The following is a 20,891-nucleotide window of genomic DNA, read 5'->3' as shown; positions in this document are numbered from 1 at the left end:
TGGGGTCATGCTGCGGGGGGCGCTCTGCCACTCGCCGGTCCCGCGGCTCCGGTGGAGCTGCAGGAACAGTGGACCCTCTGCAGGCACGCCTGCGGGAGATCCACCAAAGCTGCGGGACCAGCGGACCCTTCGCAGGCACGCTGCCGAAGGCACCCTGCCTGCCGCCCTCCCGGCGACCGGCAGAGCGCCCCCCAGGGCATGCCACCCCAAGCACGCGCTTGGTGTGCTGGGGCCTGGAGCCGCCCCTGTATATGACATGGATTCGGTAGTCTTGGTCTATGTAATGAAACACGCCATAATGGGCATTAATTGGAATCCTTTGTTGACAGTCCCAACAGTTAGACCAAAGACTGAATGGGAATGAAGACTTAACAACCCTCTTAACAACAGGTGGCCATTCCAGGTCAGAGTTGATCATTTGTAGTTAGTTCTATTATTGTAGAGCCAAGAGGCTCCAACAGAGATCAGGTCTTCATTGTGGTAAGCACTGTACAAAAGCATAGCTTTTGATACGGTCCACTTGACAGACTCATAAACTAGGGAAATGTGGTCTTGATGAATATATGATAAAGTGGGTTCAAAACTGGTTGAAGGACCGTACTCCGAGTAATTATCTAGTAATTTACTATCAAACTGGGGAGAATTGTGTCTAGTGAGGTCCTGTGGGGCTCAGTCCTGGGTCTGGTTCTATTCAGTATATTCATTAATGAGTTGGATAATGGAGTGGAGAGTCTGATTTTAAAATTTGCTGATGACACCAAGCTGGGAGGGCTTGTAAGCACTCTGGAGAACAAGATTAGAATTCAAAATGACCTTGACAGATTAGAGAATTGGTCTGAAATCAACAAGATGAAATTCAATAAAGATAAGTGCAAAGTACTTCACTTAGGAAGGAGAAATCAAATGCATAACTACAAAATGGGGAGTAACTGGCAAAGTGATATTGCTGCTGAAAAGGATCTGGAGGTTATAGTGGATCATGAATTGAATATGAGTAAAAAATGTGATGCAGTTGCAAAAAAGTCTAATGTCATTCTGGGAGAATGAACAGGAGTGTTGAATGTAAGACAAAGAAAGTAATTGTCCTGCTCTGCTCAGCACAGGTGAAGTCTCAGCTGGAATTCTGTGTACAATTCTGGCCGTCACAATTTAGGAAAGCTGTGGACAAATGGGAGAGAGTCCAGAGGACAGCAACAAAAATGATAAAAGGTTTAGAAAACCTGACCTGTGAGAAGAGGTTAAAAAGGCTGGGCATGTTTAATCTAGAGAGAAGACGACTGTGCTAAGGGCTGTTGTAAAGAGGGTGATGATCAAGTGTTCTCCATGTGTGCCGAAGGTAGAACAAGTAATGGGCTTAATCTTCACCAAGGGAGATTTAGGTTTGATATTAGGAAAAGCTTTCTAATTATAAGGGTAGTTAAGCTCTGGAAGAGGTGGGAGGTTGTGGAATCCAGATGACTGGAGGTTTTTAAGAACAAGTTAGACAAACATCTGTCAGGGAAGGTTTAGGTTTACTTTGTCCTGCCTCAGTGCAGGGGGCTGGACTTGATGACCTCTCGAGCTCCCTTCCAGCCCTACATTTCTATGATTCTATAGCTAGAGATAGCCTGCAAACTCTTCAGAGCAGACCAACTAGATGGGAGATAAAAGGTGTGGGAAGGGGAGTAGGTTTGTCTCCAATGTGTAGACAGGGAACTGAGGCACAGAGTGATTAAGGCTGAGGCAGATTTCCTAAATCCCATTTCAGTGTCTTAATCCTCCCAAAAACCCCTCCATCCTTCTTCCGTAAAATGGAGACAACTTGGACAGACAGTGCCACTGCATCTGACTGTGTGGGTGAATAGAGGATTTCAGACCCCAGGGCTGTGAATCTGACGCTTAAAATAATTTCACATGCATAAGTAGTAACTCTATAGTTTTTAGTCCTCAGCATATAATTCCTTAGGACATTTTTTTCTACTGAAATAAAAAACAAAACTTTATATTTCATTGCAGGGTTGCACTTGTGGATGCAGCATCACCGCTGGATTTAGAGCCTTAGTGGTGTGTGCAGCGCACTAGCAAGTTAAGCCAACTCTGTGTGTGTCCTCCCTTTTAGGGCTGTTACAAGTGCATGTCTGGCTCGTACACCTCTCTGGAAAATGCTGAGTCTCATCCTGGCAACATTCAATTAGATGTTTTTCCTCCGTTTCACTAGCTGAACCCTCTTGAATTTGGAGCACCTGTAACGCTCGCCTTCAGGCTAGTGGTACGCTCGGCACATTACCAAACAGCTAGGGACTGGGGAATTGCAACATGAGCAGAACACCCCAGGGGGGCACAGATTAGACTATTATTTGTATTATACAAATATCGTACAAGTATTGTTTCACTGGGCAGTATTCTGGCTCTTAATTATTTCAAAAGGTATGAACTGAGAATTTCAATTAGGAGAAGCAATGGAAGAACCCTAGAAATATTCTAAATTACCATTCAGAAGGGCTGTGTGTAGGAGTACAATAACACTGGTTTAATGCGGTTTGATGGGTACTGTAGCTTGTCCCCTGTTGAGTGCCCTGCTGTTGCCTCTTGACTAGAATTGTGCAAAGCTTTTCATAAATCTGAAAGCTGGTGAAACCTGCCTATTTTGTCTCATCTGAAACTCAGGCATGATTGGGGGAGCCCACGGTCTAGGTTGTTAGGGAGGTGAATGTGGTGGTTTTACATGTATATTCCCTGAAACTGGGCAAAATTTGGCTGCTACTTTTGATTTTGATTGTTGTTTGAATGAATCACAAAAACTCCGGCAAGGAAACCCAGGTGGATCAGTCTCCCCAAAAAGGGTTTACACAACCACTGAGAACCAAAATGGCCATGCTTAATCCAGCTCTGTGTGTTGTCTTTGCAGGCTTGGGTCTTTTCCCCTATTAATTTTTCTGGTAAGGCATAGGTAGGAGTTCTCACAACATCAGGTGGCCTGCCACTGCTCCTTGCCTACTATCTACGTGGTGGTTCTTGTTTGTCCTGGTGGCGCTTTATGATGCTCAGACCACACCACTAGGTACATCTGCTTGGCTCACATTTGGTTTTCCTCCTCCCCAGCTACGGCTAGGATCCTGTGTGACTCTGTAAGACTGTTCAGTCCGGAATATCACAATAAACTGGAGACAGGCTCAAGCCTACCAGATCTGAACTTCCTCACAGGGCTTCAGAACAAAGGGGATTCCCCGTATGCTGGACTGTGTCAGCCATTTAATATTTAGTTGACAAAATGCATCCATACCATGCGCAGTATGACTCTCCCTCAATATGAAAACTCAGTAGGAGAACAGAACGTAACGCAGCCAACTTGGGAATGACAGTGATTATTTTTGTGAAGAGGGTTCTTGCTGTTCTTTTATTGTGAAAACACCTGTGAGCCATAACATTACTAAGAGGGGAATATGATGTACAAAAAAGGGAGGGGGGGATTCTACCTAAGTCTTGGAAAGCTACAAAGTATGCGCTGCGAGACTGAACAACTGAGATGAAAAATAATTGCACTCCTCTTTTTCTCCAGCTTTTCTTATCAATGACTTTATCACCTTTTGGTTTTATTTTACACCTTATTTAGACTTTACTGTAATCCTTGCTATTTCACTACTGACACCTCCTTAATACCTTGTCTGACACCTCTGGCTAATGCCCATAGCCTCATATAATACAGAAAAGCTCTGGTGGGGCTGGGAGGGGGGCAGGAAAGAAATTATTCACTGCTCAGCATCTGAGAATAACAACAATTGAAAAGGAAGGGTTGGGGTGAACCTTCCCTGTGTAGCTGAACTTTATCTAGCCACATTCGTCCATATTCAGCCATTTCTTATTGTTTAAAGATTGGAAGGCAAGTGTTATGCTGAGAAAGACAGACAGGATTTATTGTGTGGGAGAAACTGCAAACTATAAAGGCTCAACTTAGTGAACTGAAGCAAATTAATTCCTCTTACTTGGATACACTGCACCAAGTTCAACCCAATTCAGAGATTTCATCCTCTCCATGGTTCTTGCTGGTGTTAGCAGATTTAATGCCAAATCTATTTCGTTCCTTAAGCATCAGTTGTCACTAGATTAAAGTCTTTCCAACCTGCCCCAACTCTCTGTCTTCCATTCAGCCAGTTTTGCCTCCATTCTATCTCAACTTGATTCTCTGGTTCCCCCTTCAACCCAGTTCAACCAAAGCCTATCCTGTCCTGCATGTGTTATATTAGGATCTTTGCCCACTGCTGTAAATTAGGTCTGACTGTCCCCTTTGGCACTTGATCCTGCATATTGCAGGCAAGGAATATCTATCTACACACAGATGCAAGGTGAGCATTAAGGGAGTCAACCTGCTTCTGCATTCATAAGAATGCTGCTTGAAGGTCTCAAGTTACTCCTCCCTCCTAGCTGGAGTGAGACTGAGGAGTAGATGGCCTTTCTCCACCGATGACCCATCCTTTTTAATAGTGTACACTTATGAGCCCAGGAGTGGCTGCACAGGGGACTTGAAACTTGCTCACTGCATGGGGCTGTGCCTAACGATTGTTAACTTTTCTTGCTCCTATGAACAGCCTCCACTCATCATTTCACTGGAACACAATGACTTTGTGTAGGAACACCCAGGAGGAAGGCTGGTTTCATTTCCTTCTACCTTCTGTCTCTGTTAGGTGCTGGCACACTTCTGAATTCTGAAGAGTTGAGGAAGAATTTGTATCCATTAAACTCATCAGTCCTTTATTCCAATCCTGTTGTTCTGGCCCTTGGTTTTCCCCATATTTGAGGATTATGCCTTTCAAATCTGATAATCTTCATTTATCTTTCCCCCTGGAATCTGAGCTGGAACTTTTCATAACGATCAGTGGCCTTATGTGTACACAGAGATTAATCATGACCTTAACCATATGTCTGAACGTAATGCCACTGTGCTCCAAAAACAAAGGCCTCTTCCGTAAGGCTCTCCTTGAGCTGACATCAGTACAAGATCTAGAGGCTGATCAGCCTTCTGTGGCTCTGAACTTCCCCAAACTTCAAAGGGTGCTTTGGTCACGTGGTTTTGGTTGAGGACTTCCGCTACCTAGAGCTTGCTGTACTGTCTTCAGGTCACAGCTATAAGAAGGCAGGATGGTTACCAGATGATAAATGTTTGAGCAGCAGTGAACAATGTCTGCCTGGGAGAGAGCTGTGCTACTGGCAGGAATACTGCTGCATCATCAGTAATTTCCACCATGATAGCTCCTTTCTTTGCATGATCTTCAGCAGGCTTTGTAAAATTGCCAAGATTTGGAAGAAGTCACATTGCAGCCCAACCACTAGAGATAATGCAGCACTACATATTTCTTGCTATGATTTCCAAGCCTAAAGACTATTGCTACATTACCTAGATTTAACTACCCATTACACAAACTATATCTCTGAAGTGAGGGATATGGCAGTTTTATTATAAGTTTATTACATGCTAATTCAAGCAAATAAATTTGCTCCAGCTGTGGCGCAAAGGAAATTAATAACCTCGAAGATCACTTTGCTGCTTTGATGAGTTTCTTGAACAGAGTGGAGTATATTTAGGAAGAGCAACTAGATTAGTCAAAACCCCTTTTAATTATTAGTGACACTGTGCAAACTGCTTCATAGGAGTGGAATACCAACTACTTAACTCCCTGACCTTATTATTCAAATAAACACTTCTTATTATAGCAACATGACTTGCTCGTCAACACATCAAATCAGCTGCCTCAGTGGTGGATTTAAATGTCCCCTCTGTGTCAGCAGAGACCATATGGACTTCATTAAGAGTACAATAGCCTTAAAGATGCAGTCCCCCTTTTTTAGTGATAATTTAAGGGTCATTACGTGCTATGGAATGTACAGAATATTGCGCTTGAAATAGTCTAAAGAGCTTTCACATTCGTGTGCCGGGGTGTGTTTTATACAGGTTTCTATTCAAAAGTCTGTTTAAAATTTCTGAGCCTATGTTGCACTAGGGTGTGAAGCCAGGACCTTTTGAATTTACTTGCATCAGCGGTAATGCTTTAAAACCTGTATATATGTATGCGCACATGTGTATGGGTATTTAGTTTTTGTTGTTTTTCCTATTGACAGCGAACAGGAAGAAAAGTGACACATTTTGAAATATGCAATTGTTTGTTCATCGTCTTGGATTGTAAAGGGATGTGTGTGTAAAGATTAAAGCTGGTCAAAGGATATTTTGGGGAGCAGCTTTTTTGGTCACAATATGAAGTTTTGTGAAAATAGTTCATTTTCAACATAAACATTTTTATTTTCATCAAAATGATGTGTGTGAAAATAGCAAATTTCCCAGCCACCTGTAGTAAAGATGTTATAGTAGTCTTAGTGCAGTTGAATTGGATTTTCTGCTTGACTTCTAGGTTTTAGCCTCTCTGCCATTTTAAGTTGCATTGGGAAGCCGCTTTGTAGTACATTGGCCTTTCAAACGGTTGTTTGGGTTATAAGCACAGATGATTTTTTTTTAAGAAGAAAAAACGTCTTTCCCTGCATTGGAGGACTGTAGAGCTAAAAGAAACACCTGTACTGTTTGTATTTTCTTTTTAGGCAAGAAATAGTTTAAAAATCATGTAGGGTCTAATGAACAGAGCAGTGACCTGGAAATAAGGACACTCAGCTTCTATTTATGGCTCTGCACTGTTTCTCTGTGATGCCATGGCCAAATCATTTAATCCTTCTGCCTCTATTTCCCATCTGTAAAGTGGGCATGGTAGTACTGCCCCAAAGATGTCTCCTGAGGCTTATCACTAATAGCTCTTTGTAAAGCCATTGAACACCCACAGTTGAAATGCACTGTACAAGTGCAAAGTATCATTCGAAATGGAATCTTGCAGGGGGGCTAGACTTCAAAAGACACTAAGCTTTTTAGGTGTTTTCAGATGGCCAGGATATCGTCTGGGCATTCTGATAGCTGGGAAGTGGGTTCAGCTGTGGATCTTGTGGAGTGGGAAGGAGCCGGTAGCTGAGAGGGACAGAGAGGTTTGCGGCACTTCCAGGATGTTCCTGCTATTTTTTTTTTACTAGTTCTACATGCCCTGGTAGTTGCACACGTTTATTTACTAGTGGGTCCAGGTATATGACTGCATTGTCTCTGTAATTTATTAAATGAAGCCTGCTGTAGCTTTTTAATTGTCCTTTAATTAAAGCCTCTCTAATTAGGCCATCCAGTTGTTTGGAAAGGGAATTAGGGTATGATCACTAGCATTGTACTAAAGAGAATATTCAAATAGGTGAAAATAAAGCTTACACACTGGGAATATAACTATAATGTCCAGTGACACTTGGATCATGCTGCAAACTCCAGAGTTGGACCAGCTTCCACTGAAATGTGATTTAGAGATCCCCATGACGAATTTTATGCAGATCTGGGGCCAGGTCATGGGTTTTGCATTTAAAAAAAATTGAAGAGGCTTAGGTGGTTGATGCCAAACCTGCTGAAACTCTGAGTTATCATCTGAGTTTCACTCAACCTGAAATAGAAACTCCAAGGACAGAGGAATGTGAACCCAGGTGGATCAAACATGGAGAAACATTCATATGAATTCTGTCCAGGGGGACTCCCGCATTTCTCTCCAAGCTAGAGCTGGGACTACATCCAAGTCTGGGCTCTGAGCTCTTCAAGCCCACTCAGCTGGGTGGATTGATATCAGAGTATCTGATCCAGACCCCCTCAAACTGGGGTAAGTTCAGACTGAGATCTGAACTTCATGTCTTGTGTCTATCGCTCTTTGGGCTGATCTAGACCATCTGAACAAAGAGGTGTTAGAAGGTGCCGCTTGTGCGTATTCATGAACCGTTACCTACTGAAACTGGCTTTGTGTGCAGTGTATTCCAGCTATGAAGTTGAAGGGCGAGTGAATTTTCCTGCCCTTGTGATTCTTGCTTAGTATTCTCCTTTATTCACCCGCCCGCTCTCCTGCAAAGTAAGTCCTTCTTCCCTCAAACAGCTTCTATTGTATGGCAGAGCAAGCAAAAATGATGTGTTAAATACAGCTTAGACTGAAGCTCTGAATCAAATCAATTCTTTTTTGATTCCCTGAGCTTTTGAATTTTCAGCCCTGCTGAAGGTTTGTTAGCTGAAGAATAGGGCTGAAGGAGCAATCCCTTTGTATCACTATTGACTCAATTATTTTGCCTCTTGATTTTCTGTGAAACGGGCCAGAATGCTGGGCTGATGCGCTGATTGCTAATGGCAGAGCATTGTTAAGCGTCATGTATGAAGGCTCTAAGTGGAATACCTTCATCGTTTTAGCATTGGCTGCATTTCGGGGCCTAGTTTTATTTTGATTGATACAAACTGTAATGCACAGAAGGATGTGCAGGACAAGCTTTTAACCATGAGCTGCAAGAAATAAACACTGCTACGTTGTAAGCTGGTATCACAATGAGAGGTCACATTTTGTCACTCCATGTCTGTGTTACATCGGTGACCTTACTTTGTTTGACTTAGTTGCGCTAATATGCCCAAAGTCACATGACACTCCAAAGAGCCAATGAGCTTAATCTCCAAAGTGTATCTGATCAATAAATCCAGCACAGGGTATTCCGCAGAGGTTGCATTTACACAATGTCATTGGCTATCAATACTGACAGATGTGTGCATGTTCCTAATATTGAAGTGTGCTGTCAGTTACAGAATTACTAATGCTACAGCTGCTGCCTCTGCTGAATGGTCCTAGTGATCTACTCAGTTCAATGGCAACTTTGCCATTAAGCTGCAAGCTTGATGCACGTGGGCCTCCTACTGACAAAGCTGCATAGGATGCCACTGGGTGCCAGTTTCCTCACATGGTGCCTGATTCTGCAAGGGGCTGCGTGCCCTCATTGAGTACTTCATGGTGGATGATCATCTATACACAGTGCTTCCAATTTACAAAGTATTTATACACAAAGTTGGGAACAAACATATAAACCCCAAAGCAGTAAGTGTTCAGTAGGGACAGGTGATATAGTGCTCTTAGACTGTTTGGAGATTAAAAATAGTTCTTCAGACTGGATTGCTGGGAAAAGCTGGGGAGAAAGAGAGTGCATTTAGTTGCTGGAATAAAATGTCTTTGGTTTAAGCTTCAGTCTATATATATCCAGCGGCATATGGAGTGTACATACATGAGCTGGTGTTATAGCTTTGTGTTCCCAAAAATTTAATGGTGTCAAGTTCAAACTGCCTGGCCCCAGGGTGCACACTCTACTTCACAGCGATTGCAGAATGAAGGAGCAAGGATGTTGTTATAAACCCCCATGGGGACTACTGGGAATCCGGTGCAGTCTATTAAAATAGGGTAACTGAATCAGAAGTTCAAGCCTGATGGGAAGGGGAGAAGGACTGCATTACAAAACCAGTCATTAAAAACCAGGTGCTTTTAAACAGCAAATCTGTTAAGAAAATGCTAGTCTTAGGAGTCTGTGTACTGTACCATAAGTGCTTGGGTTTCCACGATCCCTTTTTCCCTTCAGATACTGTCCCTTCCCCTGTTGTTTTCTCAAGTCTTCCCCTAATGTTTGCCCAGGACATTCTCCCTTTATTTAGGTCCAGTTCTACCCTTAGGTAGGCACCAACAATTCCCACCAAAATCGACAGGAGCTGCATGCTCATATCTGAGGGCCTTATAACATTAATATATTGCTATAAGAGTACACACCACTTCTACAACAGAAAACTGGGAGGCAGCTTGGTCCACTGGACTACATGTGGGATGACAAGATAGAACCTGGAAGTTTCTAATCTCTACCTCTACCACCCACTCACTGCATAGCCTTGGTCAAGTCACTTAAACTCCATCAGCAAAAATGGGACAGTTCAGACCTGGGGATTTGGCTCAGACCCTCTGTTTAAAAGTGAGTGAGTAGTGTTCTCTTCATTTCGCATTGTTGTCAGTGAAGTAAGGTGTGGAAAGTCCTTTGGCTCCTTGGATGAAAGATGCTGTAGAAGAACAAAATATTTGTATAATGCTTTGAAGATGTGAAACCCTATACAAATGCTAAACATTTTATTATGGGGCGGAGGGGGTGTCCTCAGACATACTGCAGATAAGAAAAAGCCTAAATACTTTCCTCTATTTATTAGTATTACTGTTGTTTATATTAAATCAGTGCTCCCAAAATGTTAGGTGCTGTCTAGAAGTAGAAGACGACACAACCTCTGCCCAGAAGAGCTTACCATCTAACTGAACAAAATTGAGAGTAGGTTGCTGATTTAATATTTTAGCACCTGGTGAGTAGAAAATATAACTACAACCCTGGAGTATTAAGTTATGCTGAAGAGGGATGTTTAGGAAAAATGTCTGGAGGATTTTTAGCACGTAGTTACTGAGCTTTCTTAGAATAGAGAGTCCTTAGTCTTCCAACAGTGTACACAATAGACTGCAAGAGCTATAAGAGTATCACTATATTAAGGAATTGCTATAATTGATTGTGCCCATGCCACGGTGATTAATGAAGCATCTCCATGTAGTGCGCACTGACACTGCACTGGGAAACGTGGGACCTGTACACTTCAATCCAGGCTGTGCAGGTGCTCCAAAAATCTGTGGATTTGCAGGAGTAGATCTTAAATTTGACACTAAAGTGTAATTAAGACACACTGTGTTCTTCTGGTTAGGGCACTGGACGGGGACTTGAGAGAGCTGGAGTCTGTTCCCTCTGCTGACCTGCTAACCTCTCCTGTGCCTCTGTTTCCCCTCCCATCCTTATTCTGTCTCGCATACTTAGATTATAAAGGATAAGTGGCAGAGACTCTTGCTATGCATCTGTACAACACCTAGCAAGACAAGAGCCCCACTGTGCTTGAGGCCTCTTTGCATTACAGTAATGCCAATAATGCGTGATACCCTGACTCTGTTGAAATCAGCGGGGCCAGGATTCACCCAGTATGTCTGTGTCCTCCATGTTGAGAAACCTGCGTCAGTTTCTCGCACCATAGCCAACAGAGGGTGCTAAGGAAAACACGAGTGAGAGGCTTTTGCCTTGATCTGGATGAGTGATTTTCATCTGTTAGTGAGAGAGCGCAAAGCAGAGGCTAGAAGACTGACTTCTGGGGGAAAGGTGAAGCCTTACACCTCCAGAGTATAGCTGTCACCCAGAAAATCATTTTAAAAACCTCACTATGAGGTACCCGTTTTTAATTTAGCATAATGTTATGGGAACGGAAACAGCTTACTTAAAAATATTACCAGTCTGATGTCTGAAGGTGTGATCTCCACGTCTCTGTCCTGACCCTTTTATATACTGTCCCACCACAATTAAGTACTATCACAGAGGTGAAAGTTGATCTCTTAAACATTTAACACACAATACACATAGGAGGAGTGGGTTGCCACGGGGACACTGAAAAATACCCACTAGCCACTTCCAACCAGCTGCTTCTGGATGGCACTGGAGATAGAAATGAGAGACGTGGCTGGGATTCTCAAAGGAGATCGAGATGTAGGGGCTCACAACTCATTTAGGCCTTTTTGCAATTCCCAGCCTGTATGATGGAGCATTTGAAGACCCTCGTCTTGCAAACTGCTCCACATGACTGGTCCCCTGTTGAAGTCAGTAGGCGTCTGCAGTGGACTTGGGATCTGTCTGTACAGAGCATCTGCTCAGATTGGGGTTTCATGTTACACAGATTTGATGTGTAACGAAGGTGGAATTGTACATTGCTGTTTCTGCTTCTTTCTTCATTGATTTCTTAACTCCCTGCCCACATTGAGAACAGCCGAGCACATTTTTGTTTCTTGGATTTTATAGCATGCTGAGCATTCTTGATGTAAATCTGTCTGTTCCATTGCAAAATGTTACAGTTGCCAGTTTAAAAACAAACAAGCAACAAGATGCTGCTTTTTGTGAAGATTTTCTGGTAGAAATCCTTGCAGGAGATGGGGGAAACTTTTCTTTACAAGTTGGGAGAGGGGAGTTAAACAAAATTCTTTGTAGTTTTAACAAACACAGCTGAGATCCCAGATTCTCAATGAAATACGTGTACAGACTGAAAATCGATGAATGTTAAAACGAAATGCATTCCTCCTTCACTTGCCTGCAGAGACTCTCAGCTCAGGATTCTGTTTGCCTGTTACCGAGAACATCACCAATATCTAAAGCCATGTAAGGAATGTATTAGTGACGATAGCTGCTCCTACAGAAACACAGGGGCCTGAGGACCTGAACTTGGCTTTTTGGCAGGAACTGAAATGCTTTTCACGTTTTTTTAAGACCATGCTATGTGTAAAATTGATCATCTGATGCACTCATTTCTTAGTACTATCACTTATCCTGGCTCTAAGCTTTCTAAACTAAATGTCATAGGGGGCTGGGACCTGTAAATAAAGTAGGTCCGGCTCTCCTGTGCCAGGACAGGTGCTCCTGTTTGGCCAGTTAAGAGGACAGGACAGCACCTTTGGGCTTTATAGAATCAGGGAGAGACCTAGTGAGTTCCAGTGTGTCAGAGTAGCCTGGTTCTGCCAGGAAGGGTAGGTGAGAGCTGCTGGAGACTAGAGGGATCGGAGGAGGTCCTGGAAAGAAGCAGGAGGTGTTGCTTGGGAAGTTGGGGGAAAACTGAAGGCCAGGAAAGCAGCAGAGAGGCTGCGGGGAGGTCCCTGTTGGAAGAGCAGAGCTGCACTCCAGTTGGAAGGGCTGGGTCAGCAGTCCTGGTACATGGACAGGGGAGGACACAGAGTCCCGGCCTGATTGAAGGCCTGCTGTGTGGCATGTGGGCATCGAGGGATGAGACGTCTTGAGTTTTAATGACTGCTTGGACTGGGCTGAGAAATGGACTACGTGTTTGAGACCTCTGTTGCGGACTATTTGGACTATGTTGTAATAAACCAGCTCCCAAGAGGGGTAGTACAGAGACAAGAAAACCTGAATTGAAGCTATTGGGTCACTGGAGAGGGGAAACTGAGGGAGCTCTGGTGACACTGTGGCTTGCAGACAGAGTAATCCAGTCGGGATGGCTCTATGATACTATGATGCACAGGCTAGGACTGTCATTGGGACAGCTAAGGGCCAGAGCAGGTGTGTCAGGAGCAGAAAATCGGTTGCTCTCTGCAGCTTCTGAACTGTATGTTCATGGCAATGTAGAAAGTCGGACATGCAAGCAGGCTGTCTGAAGCAGGGCCGCCCAGAGGATTCAGGGGGCCCGGGGCCAAGCAATTTCGGGGGCCCCTTCCAAAAAAAAAAGTTGCAATATTATAGAATACTATATGCTCGTGGGGGCCCCTGTGGGGCCCGAGGCCTGGGGCAAATTGCCCCACTTGCTCCCAGCCTCTGGGCGGCCCTGGTCTGAAGCCATACTACCTGCTGCTCTTATCCCACAGGCTAAGCATTGTAGGGCTGGGTCAGCACTTGGGTGGAAGAGCTCTGAAGGTTCTGTAGGTGGTATTGGTGATGCTGTCCTCTGTGTTCAGTCCTGACCTAGAATATCTGTGCTGCTGTGGCTATCCTCTTTCAGATAAGGCACAAAACAGAGCTTTCCCCTGCCTGAGTTATTGACGACTCCCTGGTACTTTGAACAGTAGGAAAGGAGTTCTGGTCAACGTCCAGTTCAGGTGATTACATTCTGCCTCCCTAAATTACATCGGTAGATTCTGTTAGTTACAGTGGTGGTTCTTCACTTGCTTTCCTAAACTATTTTGGAGAGCAGCTGTGCGCTGTTAAACATTTACTCAGTTTTGTTCTAGAGCAGTAAATGAAATGGATATCTGTGTTTATAAAAGTCTGTGTCCCTTTTGGGTATAAAATGTGCTAAAATGAATGTAAAATCATCAAGATGAGTGGATGAATCTCTCTTGCCTCATGCTTCTCAGATGCTTGGGAAATTGTATCCCGGCTTTCATCCAGTCCGTGTGCGCGCGCGGAGGGATGGTATCCCAATTTGTCCATGCTTTGTGGTAATACAAACAAAAAGAGAGCGAGAGAAAGAACTGTCTACAGAACAGCCTGCCAAGAAGGAGAAGCATTGCAGGGTAAATTTAGCCTTCTATTTCAGTAACACTTGAAAACACCTTCAGTGCAGCGCTGTCAGGGTGAAAAAACAAAAATCAATATGAAATGATGATTTTGATTGGACCCATTTTCAAAGCTGTCAGGAGTTGCAAGTGAAGTGCAGTAACCAGCACGGAAAAACACTTTTATTCAGCCTCTTAAAGGGTCCCGCTTTCTGCAAGATGCAACTGTTTTTCAAGATGGAAGTGGAGGGTGGAGAAAACGTTAATCTGAGTGAAAGGATTTAAAAAAAAAAGTTTTCCCCCCAATCATCCTTTTTAAAAAAAATAAATGAAATGAAAAGCTGCATCTCCCTAAAGCCATGTCAGTTTAAATGACATAGCATGGCAGTTGTTGACTGCCTGGCCCAGCTTGGAGGCAGTAGGCAATGCAGTGAGGAAAACGTGGTATTAACAAAGTTGTTGTCTTACAGTGGTGTATTTCTCCACACCCCCCCTCCCCTGCCCAACTGCAAGGCTGCCTAGTGCTTTCAAACCTTGGCATTGCCAGGATCACTTGGCTACAAGGTATAAACCTGTCCCACGGAACAGGTAGTTTGGGAAGATTTCATTGTACAGTTAGAAGTGTTGCCAAATAGATGAGCTCAGAATCCATGGGGTCAGCATTCCCCAGCTGGGTTACATGTCTGGAAACTACAGGAGTACTTATCCCGAGGGCAGGCTAGACATCCGAATTAGCCTGGAGTATTGAGCCAAATGGAAGCTTAGAGACTTTAACTGAGTAGACCTAGCCATTCTGAGACAAGGGCAGATGTATTAACTTTAAAAGAAACCAGGCTTTGTTTATCCAGTTTGACAAACCATACAGTACATCTTTTTAAAATTACAGTGGTGTCAGAAACAGCAGCAACTGCCTCTTTGACACTTTCCTATTTTCCAATAGAGATGCAGACTTCAGTGCCCTTGTCAGATTGGTTATCAAGTAGTTTTAAAGAATCAAATAAACCTAGTATTGGTTTCTCACTGTGGCAACCTTGAGTTAAGTCTGAACATGTTATCTTCTGAAGAGCAAAATTGCCATAGTTTATCATTAAAATTATTCCCTACCCCATTGTATATCAGTACAAGGCAGGCATGATGAAGAAAAGAGGGGCAGAGGGAATCTCTCTGTAGGTTGTTCTTCAAATAGAATGAGAGATAGTAGGTTTAGAGCAATGGGAATGTGAATGTTCTTGATGCTCAAGTCAGTCAGGACAAAATGTTTTTCAGCTGAGAACATGCGTGCACCAACACATGCAAAGTGCTACTTCTGGTTGAGTAGCATCTTCTTCCTATGTGATGAGTAAAAGAAGCAATTAAAGGCTTCCACTTTTTTTTAAATCAATTATATCCCAGAAGAAATCTCTACTAATTTTAAATATTGGACTTTCCATCTAGTCAGTGCTACCTCTCTCTTTCTGCAGTAACAGTCTAACTCTTATAAACCCTGACAGGAGTCCCCAACACGGTGCCCACGGGCACCATGGTGCCCGCTGGGGCATCTAAGTGTGCCCACATACTGGCCGGCAGATGAGCATCTGCCAAAATGCCGCCGACAAGCTGCGTCATCCAGAGGCGTCGCCGCCGATTTTCTGCAGTATTTTGATGGCGACGCCTCTAGATGACGCTGCTTGTCGGCGGCATTTCGGCGGCGACACCTATTGACGTTGCTGCTTGTAGGTGGAATTTCGGCGGATGCTCATCCGCCACCATGGTCCTCTGTGTCTCGTCGTCTGGTGCCCTCCAGATGAAAAAGGTTGGGGACCACTGATCTATGCATTAGCTAGGACAGTGGGTCTCAACCTTTCCAGACTACTGTTCCCCTTTCAAGAGTCTGGTATGTTTTGTGTACCCCAAGTTTCACCTCACTTAAAAACTACTTGCTTACAAAATCAGACATAACAATACAAAAGTGTCACAGCACACTCTTACTGAAACATTAACTTTCATTTTTGCCATATAATAAAATAAAGAATTTGAATATAAAGATTGTGCTTACATTTCAGTGTATAGAACAGTATAAACAAGTCATTGTCTGTATGAAATGTTAGTTTGCATTGACTTCGCTGGGGCTTTTCAGTAGCTTGTTGTAAAACTAGGCAAATATCTAGATGAGTTGGTGTATCCCCTGGAAGACCTCTGAGTACCCCCAAGGGTACGTGTACCCCTGTTTCAGAACAACTGCCACAGGAAATTGAATTGTAACACATCGTTGGCCACCTGTAATTCTTCAGTTACTACTGAGCTGTACAACATGGCCTTTCGGAACTTGACAGTGATGGTGGGCATGGACTGTGGATCCTCCTGCCTGGAGAAACACAGGCCCCTAGCTCTTGAACAAAAGGAGACTCTCCCTTATCAATTAACAATATAGGGCAAATGATGCAAAGGGAAGCAGTTTTGATTCCATCCAGCAGCAAGCAGTGGTACACACGTGCATGATCAGGTCCTTCTCATAGTAGGACATAATGCTTCCTCTCCATTACAGCAATACAGCTCAACTGGATGAATAAATTACCTAGGATCACCCTTTTTTAATATATGTACTGCAGGGGACTAAGAGAGGGAAGAAAATAATATAGCAACTAAATAAAATTATTTGCACTAAACTTGCAAGCTAATTAAAAATCTTTATTGTCAGGGTTATAGTTTACTTAAAGAAACCACGACAGTCCCAGAAGAGATTTACTGTCCTACGTGAAAGAGGAAGCAGGAAAGACAAGGAAGAAAAAGAGGGTGGTTTAATGGCATGAATCTGGAGGTTATTTGAGTCCAACATAAAGCGAAGCCATAGAAAAGAATAAAAGCTCTGGCTGGTAAAACGCAAAATGGAAATGATTAGGGCTAAGGGAATTTGCAGAGCAAGTGATCAAAGACACTTGCAGAACTGCTGATTATTTGTGTAAATCAGAAGCAGACAGAATCAGTTGGTCCACTGGGTAGTTGGGGAGCCATGGGAGCCATGAAGGACACTTACATTTCAGAGAAATTAAATGACTTTTTCTCTGTAGGACAAAAGAAGGCACGTTCTTTCCAAGCAGTCTACTCAGGTGAGTAGTCCCAATGACACGACTTTAAGGGTTTGCGAGGTTTGGTCTGTAAATGCTCATCAAAATATTGGACCTAAGCAAATAGACTAATGTTTAGTGATTATCCATCTATATCCAGGTAAGCTGGCTAGAGCTAACTGAACTCCTATCTTATCCTTATCTCATATCTTAATGGAAGTTACGCTGGGGGACCAATTTGACCCACTAAAATGCTGAATGTAAACCCTATGAAGAAAAGCAATGAACAGAGACCAACTACTGTAATCTTTATTCTGACTGTTAGAATATTCTCCCCCCCCTCCATGTTTATTTAAACTACATTTGATTGCATACTTGGTATGTGAGAGCTCTTTTGGTTTCATTCACTGCTGTGTTTTGAAATAAGTGGAAAATAAAAGATTAAATGCTCATGTGAATCAAGACACCAAGGTGCCCCATAGTGACTGCAGAGATAATCGCCCCAAATTAACTAGACAATATCCACACAAACACTAAAACCTTTTAAATTATAGGGAGATGAGGGGGAGTCATTTATTACACCTTCAGCATTAATGAATATTTCACGTATGGGTAACAGCATGGCAAGCATACTGGGCCTGTTACATCTGTGAAATGATGAATATTGGTAACAGTGTCATTTTCTATTTAGAAAACAATGAGTAAAGGAATTCATTATAAAGGTTAAAAATAGACACTATATTTATGGTTCCAGGGACTTGATGCCTACGTCAATGTGCATAAACAAAGCCAAGCGAATATATTTTCACGCAGAGAAGGAGGGGGGAGAGCTGTAATACTGAAGAACTTAACAGCTTTACGATAAATCTTCAGGAAACTCAAACAGCCATTAATGTTTGTAGACATTTTAAGTGATGATTTCATAATCACTCCAATCTATCTGTGGCTTGCTATAGATGAGGGTCGTTTGGTTAATGTACGTTTCAGTCTTCATTGCCTTTTAACTAGTTTTTAATCAGTAATTATTACCGAGCTGGAATGGTATGCATACTCCTTTTTGCTCTCTCCCCGGAAGAGTGCCAGTCAATATGTCATGTCAATTAGTGTGCGATGCGTGGGCTGGCAGGAAGCGCTAGAACCGTTGCTGGCAAAGGGCAGCTGGATAACTAGCCTGTCTGATCAGCTTCACAAAAAATCTCCCCCCAACATCACCGTTTCAGTAATCAGGGTGTTTGGGGATACAGAGCCACAGTGACTCTAGATTACATAAAGAAAGGAAAATCTATGGAGATGAGTTTATTTGCAGCTAAGTGTTGTCAAATTCTGTTGAAGGAAAGGTGCAGACATAATGTTGCCCGCTGCTTTCTTGCTCTTCTGGCTTGTTTTAGTAGAATGAGTGGGGTTTAAAAATGTGTTAGCTAGTCACAGACCTCCCCCTCCCAAGCTTGCCTGGGTATAACTAGTGGACAATTGTTTTGCACAGAAAAAATGGCATTTAGTCAGAGAAGGCATTAGTCGGAGAAGAGATTCAGTGGCACGTCAATGGTGGTGTGCCCAATATGACAAATGGAATTGCATCACAACTGACAACCAGTATTTCTGCAAGATCTAAACTTCTACATTCAGGTAACCTTAAAAATTCTGTTTTATCTTTTAATATCGACATCTAGTAACTCCCATTTTAATCTTACAGGTTGTATGTCTCCTTTGTAAATGGGTAGCATGCACTCTTGGCCTTTTATATTTAGGCTGGGCTGCGAGAGAGCTTATGCCACAGTCCAAATGGTCCTTCTTGGCTATTCGTTGCAATTATCCTTACCAAATTAGCATATATTTTCTTAGTTTGATACTGTAATCCAGTGGTTTTCAACCTGTGGTCTGCAGACTCCTGGGGGTCCACAGACTATATCTAAGGGGTCTGTGAAAGGTTGTCGTTCCCATAGAGCAGTGGTTTTCAACTTGTGGTCCACAGACCCCTGGGAGTCTGCAGACTACGATTTCTAAAGGGGTCTGCATCTCCATTCACAATTTTTAGGGGTCTGCAAATGAAAAAAGGTTGAAACCTGCGGCTGTAGTATGTTTAGCTAACCATGGAGGGTGGTGACATCTGAAAATGAGTAGGCAGGAGGACACACAGAACTGATGGATGCCAGGGGGTAAAATTAACAGTGCCTGACTTGCAGAGGTGCTAGGTATCCATAGCTCTCATCAACTCCAACTGCACTTTTGGAGGCTTAGTATCTCCTGAACATCAGGTCCTTAGTTTGTAAGCTCTGTGGGGCAGGCACTGTTTTGTTCTGTGTCTGTTTTTAGTGCCTAGCAGAATGAAGGACTGGTCCATGATGGGGGCTCCTAGCTGCTAGCATAATAATAATATATGATACAGAACAGCATAGGCACTGTCTTGAGCAGTCTGCACTGTACAAAGCTCAGCTAGAGATACAAAGAGTGGAGGAGAGATCTGAGAGAAGTCTGCCTTGTACCTGTGCTGGGCTGAGTGTGTATATGAGTGGCTAGTGGATGGTTGGATGGTATTGTTGTATAACTGTATCCATGCTGCAGGAAATCTGTAACAAATTCTTATCTGTTCACCAGTGCATGGGCAGTCTTGAATCACATCCTCTGTTATATTTGGAAGAACTTTAGTTATAAAATGTTTTAAAGGTATTTGATCTTGTCAGCTCTTTAGCAACGGAGCCAGCATCTGTTACAATGGAAAGTTAACCTACGTGGTGGGCAACTTTTAACTATCTAAGCCCAGAAATGCTCTCATCTCCACCACTATGCTCATAACATTTGCAGGTGTGTTTTCAATAGAGACTTCAGCTGAGCTTTCCCTGCTCCTGTAGATTCTGATTAGAGGGAATGGAGTTTCTTGTACAAGGGGGAAAGGGAGTTGGTGCATTTTGTCAGGTGTTCTGTTTATATCAGTGTCTCCTGCTAATCCTGTAGCTGTTTCCTCCATCTGTGAAAAGGGGAAGGATGTTATGTGCCCTCTTAAGAATACTTTTAGACTTTCCCCCTCTGAAGTGCCCCAAAGGATGAGTGCAGAAAAGTCTAGAATGGTTCTCCTGTGTGATAACCCTATTGAGGAGCTGCCCATTAATGAGAGATTGAGAATAAGGAATAAAGCACCCAGAGCCGCCTTCTAGGCGTTGAATAACATTTAGGTTTTAACAAAGAGAAAAGCAATTCCATTACACTGTTGCAACTTCTACAAAATTGATATTAGCAAACCCATGTGATTGTTTGTTTTTTATTATTACTATTTTGTTGAATGTAGTGCTTATGAAAGGCACCAGGAGTCAAGGTTTTTGAAGGTAGGTGCCTAGAGGGATTTTTCAAAAGCACCTAAGTGCCTTTAAATGTCTGGCCCTGCGTTAACAACCCCAGAAAATAGGTCTGTGTTTATCCAGAGGGTAGGTACTATCCAGGCAGTGAGTGTACAAGCTTCAGCCCAGACCTGGAGAGAGAAGTGGGGCTTGTGGTTAAGGCACCAACCACAAGTCAGATTATTGGAGTTCATTTCCCAGCTCTTCCACAGCCATCCTGTGTGACCATGCATAAGACTGCTCTGTGCCTCAGTTTACCATCTATAAAATTGAGACTGTGATTTTCTACGTCACAGGATAAGTAGTATCTGTGAGATATTTTGATACTACAGTGACATAGGCCATATAAGTACCTAAATGCACATTTCTAGGGATGAGGAGATAGTTTTCCTATGGACCACTTTAATCCTGGCTTCTCTGTGGAGGATGCTAATGAGGGTTCCTGATTGTACCAATTGTGATGTGGATGTCTGCCTATTAAGGCCAGGTCTATACTACAGCCTTCTGCTCACATGGCTAGGTTGGTCAGGGGTGTGAAGAGGCATGAGCCCTGACTGACTTGGCGGTACCGG

General features: G+C 43.2%; 2 protein-coding genes across 15 annotated transcripts in view; both read left to right on the top strand.

The window, feature by feature from the left end:
- Positions 1-20,891, top strand: part of MRPS23 (mitochondrial ribosomal protein S23) — a 135,617-nt gene that overhangs the window by 80,414 nt on the left and 34,312 nt on the right. The window contains exon 9 of one of the 14 annotated variants that reach the window (XR_007770409.1): positions 16,991-17,029. The exons of the other annotated variants lie outside the window; for them this stretch is intronic. The gene's annotated coding sequence lies outside the window, so the exon portion shown is untranslated. The remainder of the gene's footprint in view (positions 1-16,990; positions 17,030-20,891) is intronic. 14 annotated transcript variants of the gene reach the window in all.
- CCDC182 (coiled-coil domain containing 182) overlaps positions 1-20,891 on the top strand; it is a 79,841-nt gene that overhangs the window by 24,638 nt on the left and 34,312 nt on the right. The gene's annotated exons all lie outside the window — the stretch shown is intronic.

The sequence above is a fragment of the Gopherus flavomarginatus genome, chromosome 19, assembly GCF_025201925.1.
Source record: "Gopherus flavomarginatus isolate rGopFla2 chromosome 19, rGopFla2.mat.asm, whole genome shotgun sequence".
NCBI classification, from domain to species: domain Eukaryota; kingdom Metazoa; phylum Chordata; order Testudines; family Testudinidae; genus Gopherus; species Gopherus flavomarginatus.
Note: the sequence above shows the minus strand (reverse complement) of the source record. Positions and strands in the feature narration are given on the sequence as shown.